Genomic DNA, 17,640 nt, shown 5'->3' on the forward strand with positions numbered 1-17,640 from the left:
CGGCACAGGAGTTCCACCCGATCGCTGACAAACCGCCTATACTCACTCATTAAGCAAAACAGCGAGCCGAACGCAGAGGTTGCACTCTTTTGCTCACAATTTGAAAACAAAGTTCCATTCTGATCTTCGCACAATGCTCACTGCGCTGATTGAACCGTGTGACTGCCTAACCCTCAATCAATGCTCTTTTCTCCTGTCTGACGGCACAGGAGTTCCACCCGATCGCTGACAAACCGCCCATACTCACTCATTAAGCAAAACAGCGAGCCGAACGCAGAGGTTCCACTCTTTTGCTCACAATTTGAAAACAAAGTGCCAGCCTGATCTTCGCACAATGCTCACTGCGCTGATTGAACCGTATGACGGCATAACCCTCATTCAATGCTGTTTTCTCCTGTCTGACGGCACAGGAGTTCCACCCGATCGCTGACAAACCGCCCATACTCACTCATTAAGCAAAGCAGCGAGCCGAACGCAGAGGTTGCACTCCTTTGCTCACAATTTGAAAACAAAGTGCCAGCCTGATCTTCGCAAAATACTCACTGCGCTGATTGAACCGTATGACGGCCTAACCCTCAATCAATGCTCTTTTCTCCTGTCTGACGGCACAGGAGTTCCACCCGATCGCTGACAAACCGCCTATACTCACTCATTAAGCAAAACAGCGAGCCGAACGCAGAGGTTGCACTCCTCTTCTCACAATTTGAAAACAAAGTGCCAGCCTGATCTTCGCAAATTGCTCACTGCGCTGATTGAACGGTGTGACGGCCTAACCCTCAATCAATGCTCTTTTCTCCTGTCTGACGGCACAGGAGTTCCACCCGATCGCTGACAAACCGCCCATACTCACTCATTAAGCAAAACAGCGAGCCGAACGCAGAGGTTCCACACTTTTGCTCACAATTTGAAAACAAACTGCCAGCCTGATCTTCGCAAAATACTCACTGCGCTGATTGAACCGTATGACGGCCTAACCCTCATTCAATGCTGTTTTCTCCTGTCTGACGGCACAGGAGTTCCAACCGATCGCTGACAAACCGCCTATACTCACTCATTAAGCAAAACAGCGAGCCGAACGCAGAGGTTGCACTCCTTTGCTCACAATTTGAAAACAAAGTGCCAGCCTGATCTTCGCAAATTGCTCACTGCGCTGATTGAACGGTGTGACGGCCTAACCCTCAATCAATGCTCTTTTCTCCTGTCTGACGGCACAGGAGTTCCACCCGATCGCTGACAAACCGCCCATACTCACTCATTGAGCAAAACAGCGAGCCGAACGCAGAGGTTGCACTCCTTTGCTCACAATTTGAAAACAAAGTGCCAGCCTGATCTTCGCAAATTGCTCACTGCGCTGATTGAACGGTGTGACGGCCTAACCCTCAATCAATGCTCTTTTCTCCTGTCTGACGGCACAGGAGTTCCACCCGATCGCTGACAAACCGCCCATACTCACTCATTGAGCAAAACAGCGAGCCGAACGCAGAGGTTCCACACTTTTGCTCACAATTTGAAAACAAAATGCCAGCCTGATCTTCGCACAATGCTCACTGCGCTGATTGAACCGTGTGACGGCCTAACCCCCATTCAATGCTGTTTTCTCCTGTCTGACGGCACAGGAGTTCCACCCGATCGCTGACAAACCGCCTATACTCACTCATTAAGCAAAACAGCGAGCCGAACGCAGAGGTTGCACTCCTTTGCTCACAATTTGAAAACAAAGTGCCAGCCTGATCTTCGCAAATTGCTCACTGCGCTGATTGAACGGTGTGACGGCCTAACCCTCAATCAATGCTCTTTTCTCCTGTCTGACGGCACAGGAGTTCCACCCGATCGCTGAAAAACCGCCCATACTCACTCATTAAGCAAAACAGCAAGCCGAACGCAGAGGTTCCACTCTTTTGCTCACAATTTGAAAACAAAGTGCCAGCCTGATCTTCGCACAATGCTCACTGCGCTGATTGAACCGTGTGACGGCCTAACCCTCATTCAGTGCTGTTTTCTCCTGTCTGACGGCACAGGAGTTCCAACCGATCGCTGACAAGTCGCCCGTAATCACTAATTAAGCAAAACAGCGAGCCGAACGCAGAGGTTGCACACTTTTGCTCACAATTTGAAAACAAAGTTCTATTCTGATCTTCGCACAATGCTCACTGCGCTGATTGAACGGTGTGACGGCCTAACCCGCAATCAATGCTCTTTTCTCCTTTCTGACGGCACAGGAGTTCCACCCGATCGCTGAAAAACCGCCCATACTCACTCATTAAGCAAAACAGCGAGCCGAACGCAGAGGTTGCACTCTTTTGCTCACAATTTGAAAACAAAGTTATATTCTGATCTTCGCACAATGCTCACTGCGCTGATTGAACCGTGTGAGGGCCTAACCCGCAATCAATGCTCTTTTCTCCTCTCTGACGGCACAGGAGTTCCACCCGATCGCTGACAAATCGCCCGTAATCACTAATTAAGCAAAACAGCGAGCCGAACTCAGAGGTTGCACTCCTTTGCTCACAATTTGAAAACAAAGTGCCAGCCTGATCTTCGCAAAATACTCACTGCGCTGATTGAACGGTATGACGGCCTAACCCACAATCAATGCTCTTTTCTCCTGTCTGACGGCACAGGAGTTCCAACCGATCGCTGACAAACCGCCCATACTCACTCATTAAGCAAAACAGCGAGCCGAACGCAGAGGTTCCACTCTTTTGCTCACAATTTGAAAACAAAGTGCCAGCCTGATCTTCGCAAATTGCTCACTGCGCTGATTGAACGGTGTGACGGCCTAACCCTCAATCAATGCTCTTTTCCCCTGTCTGACGGCACAGGAGTTCCACCCGATCGCTGACAAACCGCCCATACTCACTCATTAAGCAAAACAGCGAGCCGAACGCAGAGGTTCCAATCTTTTGCTCACAATTTGAAAACAAAGTGCCAGCCTGATCTTCGCAAATTGCTCACTGCGCTGATTGAACGGTGTGACGGCCTAACCCTCAATCAATGCTCTTTTCTCCTGTCTGACGGCACAGGAGTTCCAACCGATCGCTGACAAACCGCCCATACTCACTCATTAAGCAAAACAGCGAGCCGAACGCAGAGGTTCCACTCTTTTGCTCACAATTTGAAAACAAAGTGCCAGCCTCATCTTCGCAAATTGCTCACTGCGCTGATTGAACGGTGTGACGGCCTAACCCTCAATCAATGCTCTTTTCTCCTGTCTGACGGCACAAGAGTTCCACCCGATCGCTGACAAACCGCCTATACTCACTCATTAAGCAAAACAGCAAGCCGACCTCAGAGGTTGCACTCCTTTGCTCACAATTTGAACACAAAGTTCCAGCCTGATCTTCGCACAATTCTCACTGCGCTGTTTGAACCGTGTGATGGCCTAACCCTCATTCAATGCTGTTTTCGCCTGTCTGACGGCACAGGAGTTCCACCCGATCGCTGACACACCGCCCATACTCACTCATTAAGCAAAACAGCGAGCCGAACTCAGAGGTTGCACTCCTTTGCTCACAATTTGAAAACAAACTGCCAGCCTAATAATCTTTGCACAATGCTCACTGCGCTGATTCAACCGTGTGACGACCTAAGCGTCAATCAATGCTCTTTTCTCCTGTTTGACGGCACAGGAGTTCCACCCGATCGCTGACAAACCGCCCACACTCACTCATTAAGCAAAACAGCGAGCCGAACTCAGAGGTTGCACTCCTTTGCTCACAATTTGAAAACAAAGTGCCAGCCTGATCTTCGCAAAATACTCACTGCGCTGATTGAACCGTGTGACGGCCTAACCCTCAATCAATGCTCTTTTCTCCTGTCTGACGGCACAGGAGTTCCACCCGATCGCTGACAAACCGCCCATACTCACTCATTAAGCAAAACAGCGAGCCCAACGCAGAGGTTGCACTCTTTTGCTCACAATTTGAAAACAAAGTTCCATTCTGTTCTTCGCACAATGCTCACTGCGCTGATTGAACCGTGTGACGGCCTAACCCTCATTCAATGCTGTTTTCGCCTGTCTGACGGCACAGGAGTTCCACCCGATCGCTGACACACCGCCCATACTCACTCATTAAGCAAAACAGCGAGCCGAACTCAGAGGTCGCACTCCTTTGCTCACAATTTGAAAACAAAGTGCCAGCCTAATCTTCGCACAATGCTCACTGCGCTGATTGAACCGTGTGACGACCTAACCCTCAATCAATGCTCTTTTCTCCTGTTTGACGGCTCAGGAGTTCCACCCGATCGCTGACAAACCGCCCATACTGACTCATTAAGCAAAACAGCGAGCCGAACTCAGAGGTTGCACTCCTTTCTCACAATTTGAAAACAAAGTTCCAGCCTGATCTTCGCACAATGCTCACTGCGCTGATTGAACCGTGTGACGGCCTAACCCTCAATCAATGCTCTTTTCTCCTGTCTGACGGCACAGGAGTTCCACCCGATCGCTGACAGATCGCCCGTAATCACTCATTAAGCAAAACAGCAAGCCGAACTCAAAGGTTGCCCTCCTTTGCTCACAATTTGAAAACGAAGTGCCAGCCTGACATTCGCAAAATACTCACCGCGCTAATTGAACCGTATGACGGCCTAACCCTCAATCAATGCTCTTTTCTCCTGTCTGACGGCACAGGAGTTCCACCCGATCGCTGACAAACCGCCCATACACACTCATTAAGCAAAACAGCGAGCCCAACGCAGAGGTTGCTCTCTTTTGCTCACAATTTGAAAACAAAGTTCCATTCTGATCTTCGCACAATGCTCACTGTGCTGATTGAACCGTGTGACGGCCTTACGCTCATTCAATGCTCTTTTCTCCTGTCTGACGGCACAGGAGTTCCACCCGATCGCTGACAAACCGCCCATACTCACTCATTAAGCAAAACAGCGGGCCCAACGCAGAGGTTGCACTCTTTTGCTCACAATTTGAAAACAAAGTTCCATTCTGATCTTCGCACAATGCTCACTGTGCTGATTGAACCGTGTGACGGCCTAACCCTCAATCAATGCTCTTTTCTCCTGTCTGACGGCACAGGAGTTCCAACCGATCGCTGACAAGTCGCCCGTAATCACTAATTAAGCAAAACAGCGAGCCGAACGCAGAGGTTGCACTCCTTTGCTCACAATTTGAAAACAAAGTGCCAGCCTGATCTTCGCAAAATACTTACTGCGCTGATTGAACCGTATGACGGCCTAACCCTCCTTCAATGCTCTTTTCTCTTGTCGGACGGCACAGGAGTTCCACCCGATCGCTGACAAACCGCCCATACTCACTCATTAAGCAAAACAGCGAGCCGAACGCAGAGGTTCCACTCTTTTGCTCACAATTTTAAAACAAAGTGCCAGCCTGATCTTCGCACAATGCTCACTGCGCTGATTGAACCGTGTGACGGCCTAACCCTCAATCAATGCTCTTTTCTCCTGTCTGACGGCACAGGAGTTCCAACCGATCGCTGACAAGTCCCACGTAATCACTAATTAAGCAAAACAGCGAGCCGAACTCAGAGGTTGCACTCCTTTGCTCACAATTTGAAAACAAAGTGCCAGCCTGATCTTCGCACAATGCTCACTGCGCTGATTGAACCGTGTGACGGCCTAACCCTCAATCAATGCACTTTTCTCCGGTCTGACGGCACAGGAGTTCCACCCGATCGCTGACGGATCGCCCGTAATCACTCGTTAAGCAAAACAGCAAGCCGAACTCAAAGGTTGCACTCCTTTGCTCACAATTTGAAAATGAAGTGCCAGCCTGACCTTCGCAAAATACTCACCGCGCTGATTGAACCGTATGACGGCCTAACCTTCAATCAATGCTCTTTTCTCCTGTCGGACGGCACAGGAGTTCCACCCGATCGCTGACAAACCGCCCATACTCACTCATTAAGCAAAACAGCGAGCCGAACGCAGAGGTTGCACTCTTTTGCTCACAACTTGAAAACAAAGTTCCATTCTGATCTTCGCACAATGCTCACTGCGCTGATTGAACCGTGTGACGGCCTAACCCTCAATCAATGCTCTTTTCTCCTGTCTGATGGCACAGGAGTTCCACCCGATCGCTGACAAACCGCCTATACTCACTCATTAAGCAAAACAGCGAGCCGAACGCAGAGGTTGCACTCTTTTGCTCACAATTTGAAAACAAAGTTCCATTCTGATCTTCGCACAATGCTCACTGCGCTGATTGAACCGTGTGACGGCCTAACCCTCAATCAATGCACTTTTCTCCGGTCTGACGGCACAGGAGTTCCACCGATCGCTGACGGATCGCACGTAATCACTCGTTAAGCAAAACAGCAAGCCGAACTCAAAGGTTGCACTCCTTTGCTCACAATTTGAAAATGAAGTGCCAGCCTGACCTTCGCAAAATACTCACCGCGCTGATTGAACCGTATGACGGCCTAACCCTCATTCAATGCTGTTTTCTCCTGTCGGACGGCACACGAGTTCCACCCGATCGCTGACAAACGCCCATATTCACTCATTAAGCAAAACAGCGAGCCGAACGCAGAGGCTGCACACTTTTGCTCACAATTTGAAAACAAAGTGCCAGCCTGATCTTCGCACAATGCTCACTGCGCTGATTGAACCGTGTGGAGGCCTAACCCTCAATCAATGCTCTTTTCTCCTGTCTGACGGCACAGGAGTTCCACCCGATCGCTGACAAACCGCCTATACTCACTCATTAAGCAAAACAGCGAGCCGAACGCAGAGGTTGCACTCTTTTGCTCACAATTTGAAAACAAAGTTCCATTCTGATCTTCGCACAATGCTCACTGCGCTGACTGAACCGTGTGACGGCCTAACCCTCAATCAATGCACCTTTCTCCGGTCTGACGGCACAGGAGTTCCACCCGATCGCTGACGGATCGCCCGCAATCACTCGTTAAGCAAAACAGCAAGCCGAACTCAAAGGTTGCACTCCTTTGCTCACAATTTGAAAATGAAGTGCCAGCCTGACCTTCGCAAAATACTCACCGCGCTGATTGAACCGTATGACGGCCTAACCCTCAATCAATGCTCTTTTCTCCTGTCGGACGGCACAGGAGTTCCACCCGATCTCTGACAAACCGCCTATACTCACTCATTAAGCAAAACAGCGAGCCGAACGCAGAGGCTGCACTCTTTTGCTCACAATTTGAAAACAAAGTGCCAGCCTGATCTTCGCGAATTGCTCACTGCGCTGATTGAACGGTGAGACGGCCTAGCCCTCAATCAATGCTCTTTTCTCCTGTCTGACGTCACAGGAGTTCCACCCGATCGCTGACAAACCGCCCATACTCACTCATTGAGCAAAACAGCGAGCCGACCTCAGAGGTTGCACTCCTTTGCTCACAATTTGAACACAAAGTTCCAGCCTGATCTTCGAATAATGCTCAATGCGCTGTTTGAACCGTGTGACGGCCTAACCCTCATTCAATGCTGTTTTCTCCTGTCTGACGGCACAGGAGTTCCACCCGATCGCTGACACACCGCCCATACTCACTCATTAAGCAAAATAGCGAGCCGAACTCAGAGGTTGCACTCCTTTGCTCACAATTCGAAAACGCAGTGCCAGCCTGACCTTCGCAAAATACTCACCGCGCTGATTGAACCGTATGACGGCCCAACCCTCATTCAATGCTGTTTTCTCCTGTCTGACGGCACAGGAGTTCCACCCGATCGCTGACACACCGCCCATACTCACTCATTAAGCAGAACAGCGAGCCGAACTCAGAGGTCGCACTCCTTTGCTCACAATTTGAAAACAAACTGCCAGCCTAATCTTCGCACAATGCTCACTGCGCTGATTGAACCGTGTGACGACCTAACCCTCAATCAATGCTCTTTTCTCCTGTTTGACGGCTCAGGAGTTAAACCCGATCGCTGACAAACCGCCCATACTGACTCATTAAGCAAAACAGCGAGCAGAACTCAGAGGTTGCACTCCTTTCTCACAATTTGAAAACAAAGTTCCAGCCTGATCTTCGCACAATGCTCACTGCGCTGATTGAACCGTGTGACGGCCTAACCCTCAATCAATGCTCTTTTCTCCTGTCTGACGGCACAGGAGTTCCACCCGATCGCTGACAGATCGCCCGTAATCACTCATTAAGCAAAACAGCAAGCCGAACTCAAAGGTTGCCCTCCTTTGCTCACAATTTGAAAACGAAGTGCCAGCCTGACCTTCGCAAAATACTCACCGCGCTAATTGAACCGAATGACGGCCTAACCCTCAATCAATGCTCTTTTCTCCTGTCCAACAGCACAGGAGTTCCACCCGATCGCTGACAAACCGCCCATACTCACTCATTAAGCAAAACAGCGAGCCCAACGCAGAGGTTGCTCTCTTTTGCTCACAATTTGAAAACAAAGTTCCATTCTGATCTTCGCACAATGCTCTCTGCGATGTTTGAAGCGTGTGACGGCCTAACCCTCATTCAATGCTGTTTTCTCCTGTCTGACGGCACAGGAGTTCCACCCGATTGCTGACACACCGCCCATACTCACTCATTAAGCAAAACAGCGAGCCGAACTCCCGAGGTTGCACTCCTTTGCTCACAATTTGAAAACAAACTGCCAGCCTAATCTTCGCAGAATGCTCACTGCGCTGATTGAACCGTGTGACGACCTAACCCTCAATCAATGCTCTTTTCTCCTGTTTGACGGCACAGGAGTTCCACCCGATCGCTGACAAACCGCCCATACTCACTCAATAAGCAAAACAGCGAGCCCAACGCAGAGGTTGCACTCTTTTGCTCACAATTTGAAAACAAAGTTCCATTCTGATCTTCGCACAATGCTCACTGCGCTGATTGAACCGTGTGACGGCCTAACCCTCATTCAATGCTGTTTTCTCCTGTCTGACGGCACAGGAGTTCCACCCGATCGCTGACACATCGCTCGTAATCACTCATTAAGCAAAACAGCAAGCCGAACTCAAAGGTTGCACTCCTTTGCTCACAATTTGAAAACAAAGTGCCAGCCTGATCTTCGCAAAATACTCACTGCGCTGATTGAACCGTATGACGGCCTAACCCTCCTTCAATGCTCTTTTCTCATGTCGGACGGCACAGGAGTTCCACCCGATCTCTGACAAACCGCCTATACTCACTCATTAAGCAAAACAGCGAGCCGAACGCAGAGGCTGCACTCTTTTGCTCACAATTTGAAAACAAAGTGCCAGCCTGATCTTCGCGAATTGCTCACTGCGCTGATTGAACGGTGTGACGGCCTAGCCCTCAATCAATGCTCTTTTCTCCTGTCTGACGGCACAGGAGTTCCTCCCGATCGCTGACAAACCGCCCATACTCACTCATTAAGCAAAACAGCGAGCCGACCTCAGAGGTTGCACTCCTTTGCTCACAATTTGAACACAAAGTTCAGCCTGATCTTCGCATAATGCTCACTGCGCTGTTTGAACCGTGTGACGGCCTAACCCTCATTCAATGCTGTTTTCTCCTGTCTGACGGCACAGGAGTTCCACCCGATCGCTGACACACCGCCCATACTCACTCATTAAGCAAAACAGCGAGCCGAACTCAGAGGTTGCACTCCTTTGCTCACAATTTGAAAACAAACTGCCAGCCTAATCTTCGCACAATGCTCACTGCGCTGATTGAACCGTGTGACGACCTAACCCTCAATCAATGCTCTTTTCTCCTGTTTGACGGCACAGGAGTTCCACCCGATCGCTAACAAACCGCCCATACTCACTCATTAAGCAAAACAGCGAGCCGAACACAGAGGCTGCACTCTTTTGCTCACAATTTGAAAACAAAGTGCCAGCCTGATCTTCGCAAATTGCTCACTGCGCTGATTGAAACGTATGACGGCATAACCCTCAATCAATGCTCTTTTCTCCAGTCTGACGGCACAGGAGTTCCACCCGATCGCTGACAAACCGCCCATACTCACTCATTAAGCAAAACAGCGAGCCGAACGCAGAGGTTGCACTCTTTTGCTCACAATTTGAAAACAAAGTGCCAACCTGATCTTCGCACAATGCTCACTGCGCTGATTGAACCGTGTGGAGGCCTAACCCTCAATCAATGCTCTTTTCTCCTGTCTGACGGCACAGGAGTTCCACCCGATCGCTGACAAACCGCCCATACTCACTCTTTAAGCAAAACAGCGAGCCGAACGCAGAGGTTCCACTCTTTTGCTCACAATTTGAAAACAAAGTGCCAGCCTGATCTTCGCACAATGCTCACTGCGCAGATTGAACCGTGTGGAGGCCTAGCCCTCAATCAATGCTCTTTTCTCCTGTCTGACGGCACAGGAGTTCCACCCGATCGCTGACAAACCGCACATACTCACTCATTAAGCAAAACAGCGAGCCGAACGCAGAGGTTCCACTCTTTTGCTCACAATTTGAAAACAAAGTGCCAGCCTGATCTTCCAACAATGCTCACTGCGCTGATTCAACCGTGTGGAGGCCTAACCCTCAATCAATGCTCTTTTCTCCTGTCTGACGGCACAGGAGTTCCAACCGATCGCTGACAAGTCCCACGTAATCACTAATTAAGCAAAACAGCGAGCCGAACTCAGAGGTTGCGCTCCTTTGCTCACAATTTGAAAACAAAGTGCCAGCCTGATCTTCGCACAATGCTCACTGCGCTGATTGAACCGTGTGACGGCCTAACCCTCAATCAATGCACTTTTCTCCGGTCTGACGGCACAGGAGTTCCACCCGATCGCTGACAGATCGCCCGTAATCACTCGTTAAGCAAAACAGCAAGCCGAACTCAAAGGTTGCACTCCTTTGCTCACAATTTGAAAATGAAGTGCCAGCCTGACCTTCGCAAAATACTCACCGCGCTGATTGAACCGTATGACGGCCTAACCCTCAATCAATGCTCTTTTCTCCTGTCGGACGGCACAGGAGTTCCACCCGATCGCTGACAAACCGCCCATACTCATTCATTAAGCAAAACAGCGAGCCGAACGCAGAGGTTGCACTCTTTTGCTCACTATTTGAAAACAAAGTTCTATTCTGACCTTCGCAAAATACTCACCGCGCTGATTGAACCGTATGACGGCCTAACCCTCAATCAATGCTCTTTCCTCCTGTCTGACGGCACAGGAGTTCCACACGATCGCTGACAAACCGCCCATACTCAATCATTAAGCAAAACAGCGAGCCGAACGCAGAGGTTGCACTCTTTTGCTCACAATTTGAAAACAAAGTGCCAGCCTGACCTTCGCAAATTGCTCACTGCGCTGATTGAACGGTGTGACGGCCTAACCCTCAATCAATGCTCTTTTCTCCTGTCTGACGGCACAGGAGTTCCACCCGATCGCTGACAAACCGCCCATACTCACTCATTAAGCAAAACAGCGAGCCCAACGCAGAGGTTGCACTCTTTTGCTCACAATTTGAAAACAAAGTGCCAGCCTGATCTTCGCAAATTGCTCACTGCGCTGATTGAACGGTGTGACGGCCTAACCCTCAATCAATGCTCTTTTCTCCTGTCTGACGGCACAGGAGTTCCACCCGATCGCTGACAAAACGCCCATACTCACTCATTAAGCAAAACAGCGAGCCGAACGCAGAGGTTCCAATATTTGCTCACAATTTGAAAACAAAGTGCCAGCCTGATCTTCGCAAATTGCTCACTGCGCTGATTGAACGGTGTGACGGCCTAACCCTCAATCAATGCTCTTTTCTCCTGTCGGACGGCACAGGAGTTCCACCCGATCGCTGACAAACCGCCCATACTCACTCATTAAGCAAAACAGCGAGCCGAACGCAGAGGTTGCACTCTTTTGCTCACAATTTGAAAACAAAGTTCTATTCTGACCTTCGCAAAATACTCACCGCGCTGATTGAACCGTATGACGGCCTAACCCTCAATCAATGCTCTTTTCTCCTGTCGGACGGCACAGGAGTTCCACCCGATCGCTGACAAACCGCCCATACTCAATCATTAAGCAAAACAGCGAGCCGAACGCAGAGGTTGCACTCTTTTGCTCACAATTTGAAAACAAAGTTCTATTCTGACCTTCGCAAAATACTCACCGCGCTGATTGAACCGTATGACGGCCTAACCCTCAATCAATGCTCTTTTCTCCTGTCGGACGGCACAGGAGTTCCACCCGATCGCTGACAAACCGCCCATACTCACTCATTAAGCAAAACAGCAAGCCGAACGCAGAGGTTGCACTCTTTTGCTCACAATTTGAAAACAAAGTTCCATTCTGATCCTCGCACAATGCTCACTGCGCTGATTGAACCGTGTGACGGCCTAACCCTCAATCAATGCTCCTTTCTCCTGTCTGACGGCACAGGAGTTCCAACCGATCGCTGAAAAGTCGCCCGTAATCATTAATTAAGCAAAACAGCGAGCCCAACGCAGAGGTTCCACTCTTTTGCTCACAATTTGAAAACAAAGTGCCAGCCTGATCTTCGCAAATTGCTCACTGCGCTGATTGAACGGTGTGACGGCCTAACCCTCAATCAATGCTCTTTTCTCCTGTCTGACGGCACAGGAGTTCCACCCGATCGCTGACAAACCGCCCATACTCACTCATTAAGCAAAACAGCGAGCCGAACGCAGAGGTTCCAATTTTTGCTCACAATTTGAAAACAAAGTGCCAGCCTGATCTTCGCAAATTGCTCACTGCGCTGATTGAACGGTGTGACGGCCTAACCCGCAATCAATGCTCTTTTCTCCTTTCTGACGGCACAGGAGTTCCACCCGATCGCTGACAAACCGCCCATACTCACTCATTAAGCAAAACAGCGAGCCGAACGCAGAGGTTGCACTCTTTTGCTCACAATTTGAAAACAAAGTTATATTCTGAACTTCGCACAATGCTCACTGCGCTGATTGAACGGTGTGACGGCCTAACCCTCAATCAATGCTCTTTTCTCCTGTCTGACGGCACAGGAGTTCCACCCGATCGCTGACAAACCGCCCATACTCACTCATTAAGCAAAACAGCGAGCCGAACGCAGAGGTTGCACTCTTTTGCTCACAATTTGAAAACAAAGTTCTATTCTGATCTTCGCACAATGCTCACTGCGCTGATTGAACCGTGTGACGGCCTAACCCGCAATCAATGCTCTTTTCTCCTTTCTGACGGCACAGGAGTTCCACCCGATCGCTGACAAACCGCCCATACTCACTCATTAAGCAAAACAGCGAGCCGAACGCAGAGGTTGCACTCTTTTGCTCACAATTTGAAAACAAAGTTATATTCTGAACTTCGCACAATGCTCACTGCGCTGATTGAACGGTGTGACGGCCTAACCCTCAATCAATGCTCTTTTCTCCTGTCTGACGGCACAGGAGTTCCACCCGATCGCTGACAAACCGCCCATACTCACTCATTAAGCAAAACAGCGAGCCGAACGCAGAGGTTGCACTCGTTTGCTCACAATTTGAAAACAAAGTTCTATTCTGATCTTCGCACAATGCTCACTGCGCTGATTGAACCGTGTGACGGCCTAACCCGCAATCAATGCTCTTTTCTCCTCTCTGACGGCACACGAGTTCCACCCGATCGCTGACAAATCGCCCGTAATCACTCATTAAGCAAAACAGCGAGCCGAACGCAGAGGTTCCACTCTTTTGCTCACAATTTGAAAACAAAGTGCCAGCCTGATCTTCGCAAATTGCTCACTGCGCTGATTGAACCGTGTGACGGCCTAACCCTCAATCAATGCTCTTTTCTCCTGTCTGACGACACAGGAGTTCCGCCCGATCGCAGACAAACCGCCCATACTCACTCATTAAGCAAAACAGCGAGCCGAACTCAGAGGTTGCACTCCTTTGCTCACAATTTGAAAACAAAGTGCCAGCCTAATCTTCGCAAATTGCTCACTGGGCTGATTGAACGGTGTGACGGCCTAACCCTCAATCAATGCTCTTTTCTCCTGTCTGACGGCACAAGAGTTCTACCCGATCGCTGACAAACCGCCCATACTCACTCATTAAGCAAAACAGCAAGCCGACCTCAGAGGTTGCACTCCTTTGCTCACAATTTGAACACAAAGTTCCAGCCTGATCTTCGCACAATTCTCACTGCGCTGTTTGAACCGTGTGACGGCCTAACCCTCATTCAATGCTGTTTTCGCCTGTCTGACGGCAGAGGAGTTCCACCCGATCGCTGACACACCGCCCATACTCACTCATTAAGCAAAACAGCGAGCCGAACTCAGAGGTTGCACTCCTTTGCTCACAATTTGAAAACAAACTGCCAGCCTAATAATCTTTGCACAATGCTCACTGCGCTGATTCAACCGTGTGACGACCTAACCCTCAATCAATGCTCTTTTCTCCTGTTTGACGGCACAGGAGTTCCACCCGATCGCTGACAAACCGCCCACACTCACTCATTAAGCAAAACAGCGAGCCGAACTCAGAGGTTGCACTCCTTTGCTCACAATTTGAAAACAAAGTGCGAGCCTGATCTTCGCAAAATACTCACTGCGCTGATTGAACCGTGTGACGGCCTAACCCTCAATCAATGCTCTTTTCTCCTGTCTGACGGCACAGGAGTTCCACCCGATTGCTGACAAACCGCCCATACTCACTCATTAAGCAAAACAGCGAGCCCAACGCAGAGGTTGCACTCTTTTGCTCACAATTTAAAAACAAAGTTCCATTCTGTTCTTCGCACAATGCTCACTGCGCTGATTGAACCGTGTGACGGCCTAACCCTCATTCAATGCTGTTTTCGCCTGTCTGACGGCACAGGAGTTCCACCCGATCGCTGACACACCGCCCATACTCACTCATTAAGCAAAAACAGCGAGCCGAACTCAGAGGTCGCACTCCTTTGCTCACAATTTGAAAACAAAGTGCCAGCCTAATCTTCGCACAATGCTCACTGCGCTGATTGAACCGTGTGACGACCTAACCCTCCATCAATGCTCTTTTCTCCTGTTTGACGGCTCAGGAGTTCCACCCGATCGCTGACAAACCGCCCATACTGACTCAATAAGCAAAACAGCGAGCCGAACTCAGAGGTTGCACTCCTTTGCTCACAATTTGAAAACAAACTGCCAGCCTAATAATCTTTGCACAATGCTCACTGCGCTGATTCAACCGTGTGACGACCTAACCCTCAATCAATGCTCTTTTCTCCTGTTTGACGGCACAGGAGTTCCACCCGATCGCTGACAAACCGCCCACACTCACTCATTAAGCAAAACAGCGAGCCGAACTCAGAGGTTGCACTCCTTTGCTCACAATTTGAAAACAAAGTGCGAGCCTGATCTTCGCAAAATACTCACTGCGCTGATTGAACCGTGTGACGGCCTAACCCTCAATCAATGCTCTTTTCTCCTGTCTGACGGCACAGGAGTTCCACCCGATTGCTGACAAACCGCCCATACTCACTCATTAAGCAAAACAGCGAGCCCAACGCAGAGGTTGCACTCTTTTGCTCACAATTTAAAAACAAAGTTCCATTCTGTTCTTCGCACAATGCTCACTGCGCTGATTGAACCGTGTGACGGCCTAACCCTCATTCAATGCTGTTTTCGCCTGTCTGACGGCACAGGAGTTCCACCCGATCGCTGACACACCGCCCATACTCACTCATTAAGCAAAAACAGCGAGCCGAACTCAGAGGTCGCACTCCTTTGCTCACAATTTGAAAACAGAGTGCCAGCCTAATCTTCGCACAATGCTCACTGCGCTGATTGAACCGTGTGACGGCCTAACCCTCAATCAATGCTCTTTTCTCCTGTCTGACGGCACAGGAGTTCCACCCGATCGCTGACAGATCGCCCGTAATCACTCATTAAGCAAAACAGCAAGCCGAACTCAAAGGTTGCCCTCCTTTGCTCACAATTTGAAAACGAAGTGCCAGCCTGACCTTCGCAAAATACTCACCGCGCTAATTGAACCGTATGACGGCCTAACCCTCAATCAATGCTCTTTTCTCCTGTCTGACGGCACAAGAGTTCCACCCGATCGCTGACAAACCGCCCATACTCACTCATAAAGCAAAACAGCGAGCCCAACGCAGAGGTTGCACTCTTTTGCTCACAATTTGAAAACAAAGTTCCATTCTGATCTTCGCACAATGCTCACTGTGCTGATTGAACCGTGTGACGGCCTTACGCTCATTCAATGCTCTTTTCTCCAGTCTGACGGCACAGGAGTTCCACCCGATCGCTGACAAACCGCCCATAATCACTAATTAAGCAAAACAGCGAGCCGAACGCAGAGGTTGCACTCCTTTGCTCACAATTTGAAAACAAAGTGCCAGCCTGATCTTCGCAAAATACTCACTGCGCTGATTGAACCGTATGACGGCCTAACCCTCCTTCAATGCTCTTTTCTCTTGTCGGACGGCACAGGAGTTCCACCCGAACTCTGACAAACCGCCTATACTCACTCATTAAGCAAAACAGCGAGCCGAACGCAGAGGCTGCACTCTTTTGCTCACAATTTGAAAACAAAGTGCCAGCCTGATCTTCGCGAATTGCTCACTGCGCTGATTGAACGGTGTGACGGCCTAACCCTCATTCAATGCTGTTTTCTCCTGTCTGACGGCACAGGAGTTCCACCCGATCGCTGACACACCGCCCATACTCACTCATTAAGCAAAACAGCGAGCCGAACTCAGAGGTTGCACTCCTTTGCTCACAATTTGAAAACAAACTGCCAGCCTAATCTTCGCACAATGCTCACTGCGCTGATTGAACCGTGTGACGACCTAACCCTCAATCAATGCTCTTTTCTCCTGTTTGACGGCACAGGAGTTCCACCCGATCGCTGACAAACCGCCCATACTCACTCATTAAGCAAAACAGCGAGCCGAACTCAGAGGTTGCACTCCTTTCTGACAATTTGAAAACAAAGTTCCAGCCTGATCTTCGCACAATGCTCACTGCGCTTATTGAACCGTGTGACGGCCTAACCCTCAATCAATGCTCTTTTCTCCTGTCTGACGGCACAGGAGTTCCACCCGATCGCTGACAGATCGCCCGTAATCACTCATTAAGCAAAACAGCAAGCCGAACTCAAAGGTTGCACTCCTTTCCTCACAATTTGAAAACGAAGTGTCAGCCTGACCTTCGCAAATTACTCACCGCGCTGATAGAACCGTATGACGGCCTAACCCTCATTCAATGCTGTTTTCTCCTGTCTGACGGCACAGGAGTTCCACCCGATCGCTGACACACCGCCCATACTCACTCATTAAGCAAAACAGCGAGCCGAACTCAGAGGTTACACTCCTTTGCTCACAATTTGAAAACAAACTCCCAGCCTAATCTTCGCACAATGCTCACTGCGCTGATTGAACCGTGTGACGACCTAACCCTCAATCAATGCTCTTTTCTACTGTTTGACGGCACAGGAGTTCCACCCGATCGCTCACAAACCGCCCATACTCACTCATTAAGCAAAACAGCGAGCCGAACTCAGAGGTTGCACTCCTTTCTCACAATTTGAAAACAAAGTTCCAGCCTGATCTTCGCACAATGCTCACTGCGCTGATTGAACCGTGTGACGGCCTAACCCTCAATCAATGCACTTTTCTCCGGTCTGACGGCACAGGAGTTCCACCCGATCGCTGACAGATCGCCCGTAATCACTCGTTAAGCAAAACAGCAAGCCGAACTCAAAGGTTGCACTCCTTTGCTGACAATTTGAAAACGAAGTGCCAGCCTGACCTTCGCAAAATACTCACCGCGCTGAT

The sequence above is a fragment of the Ixodes scapularis genome, unplaced genomic scaffold (genome assembly GCF_016920785.2).
Source record: "Ixodes scapularis isolate PalLabHiFi unplaced genomic scaffold, ASM1692078v2 PGA_scaffold24__2_contigs__length_7659602, whole genome shotgun sequence".
NCBI lineage: Eukaryota > Metazoa > Arthropoda > Arachnida > Ixodida > Ixodidae > Ixodes > Ixodes scapularis.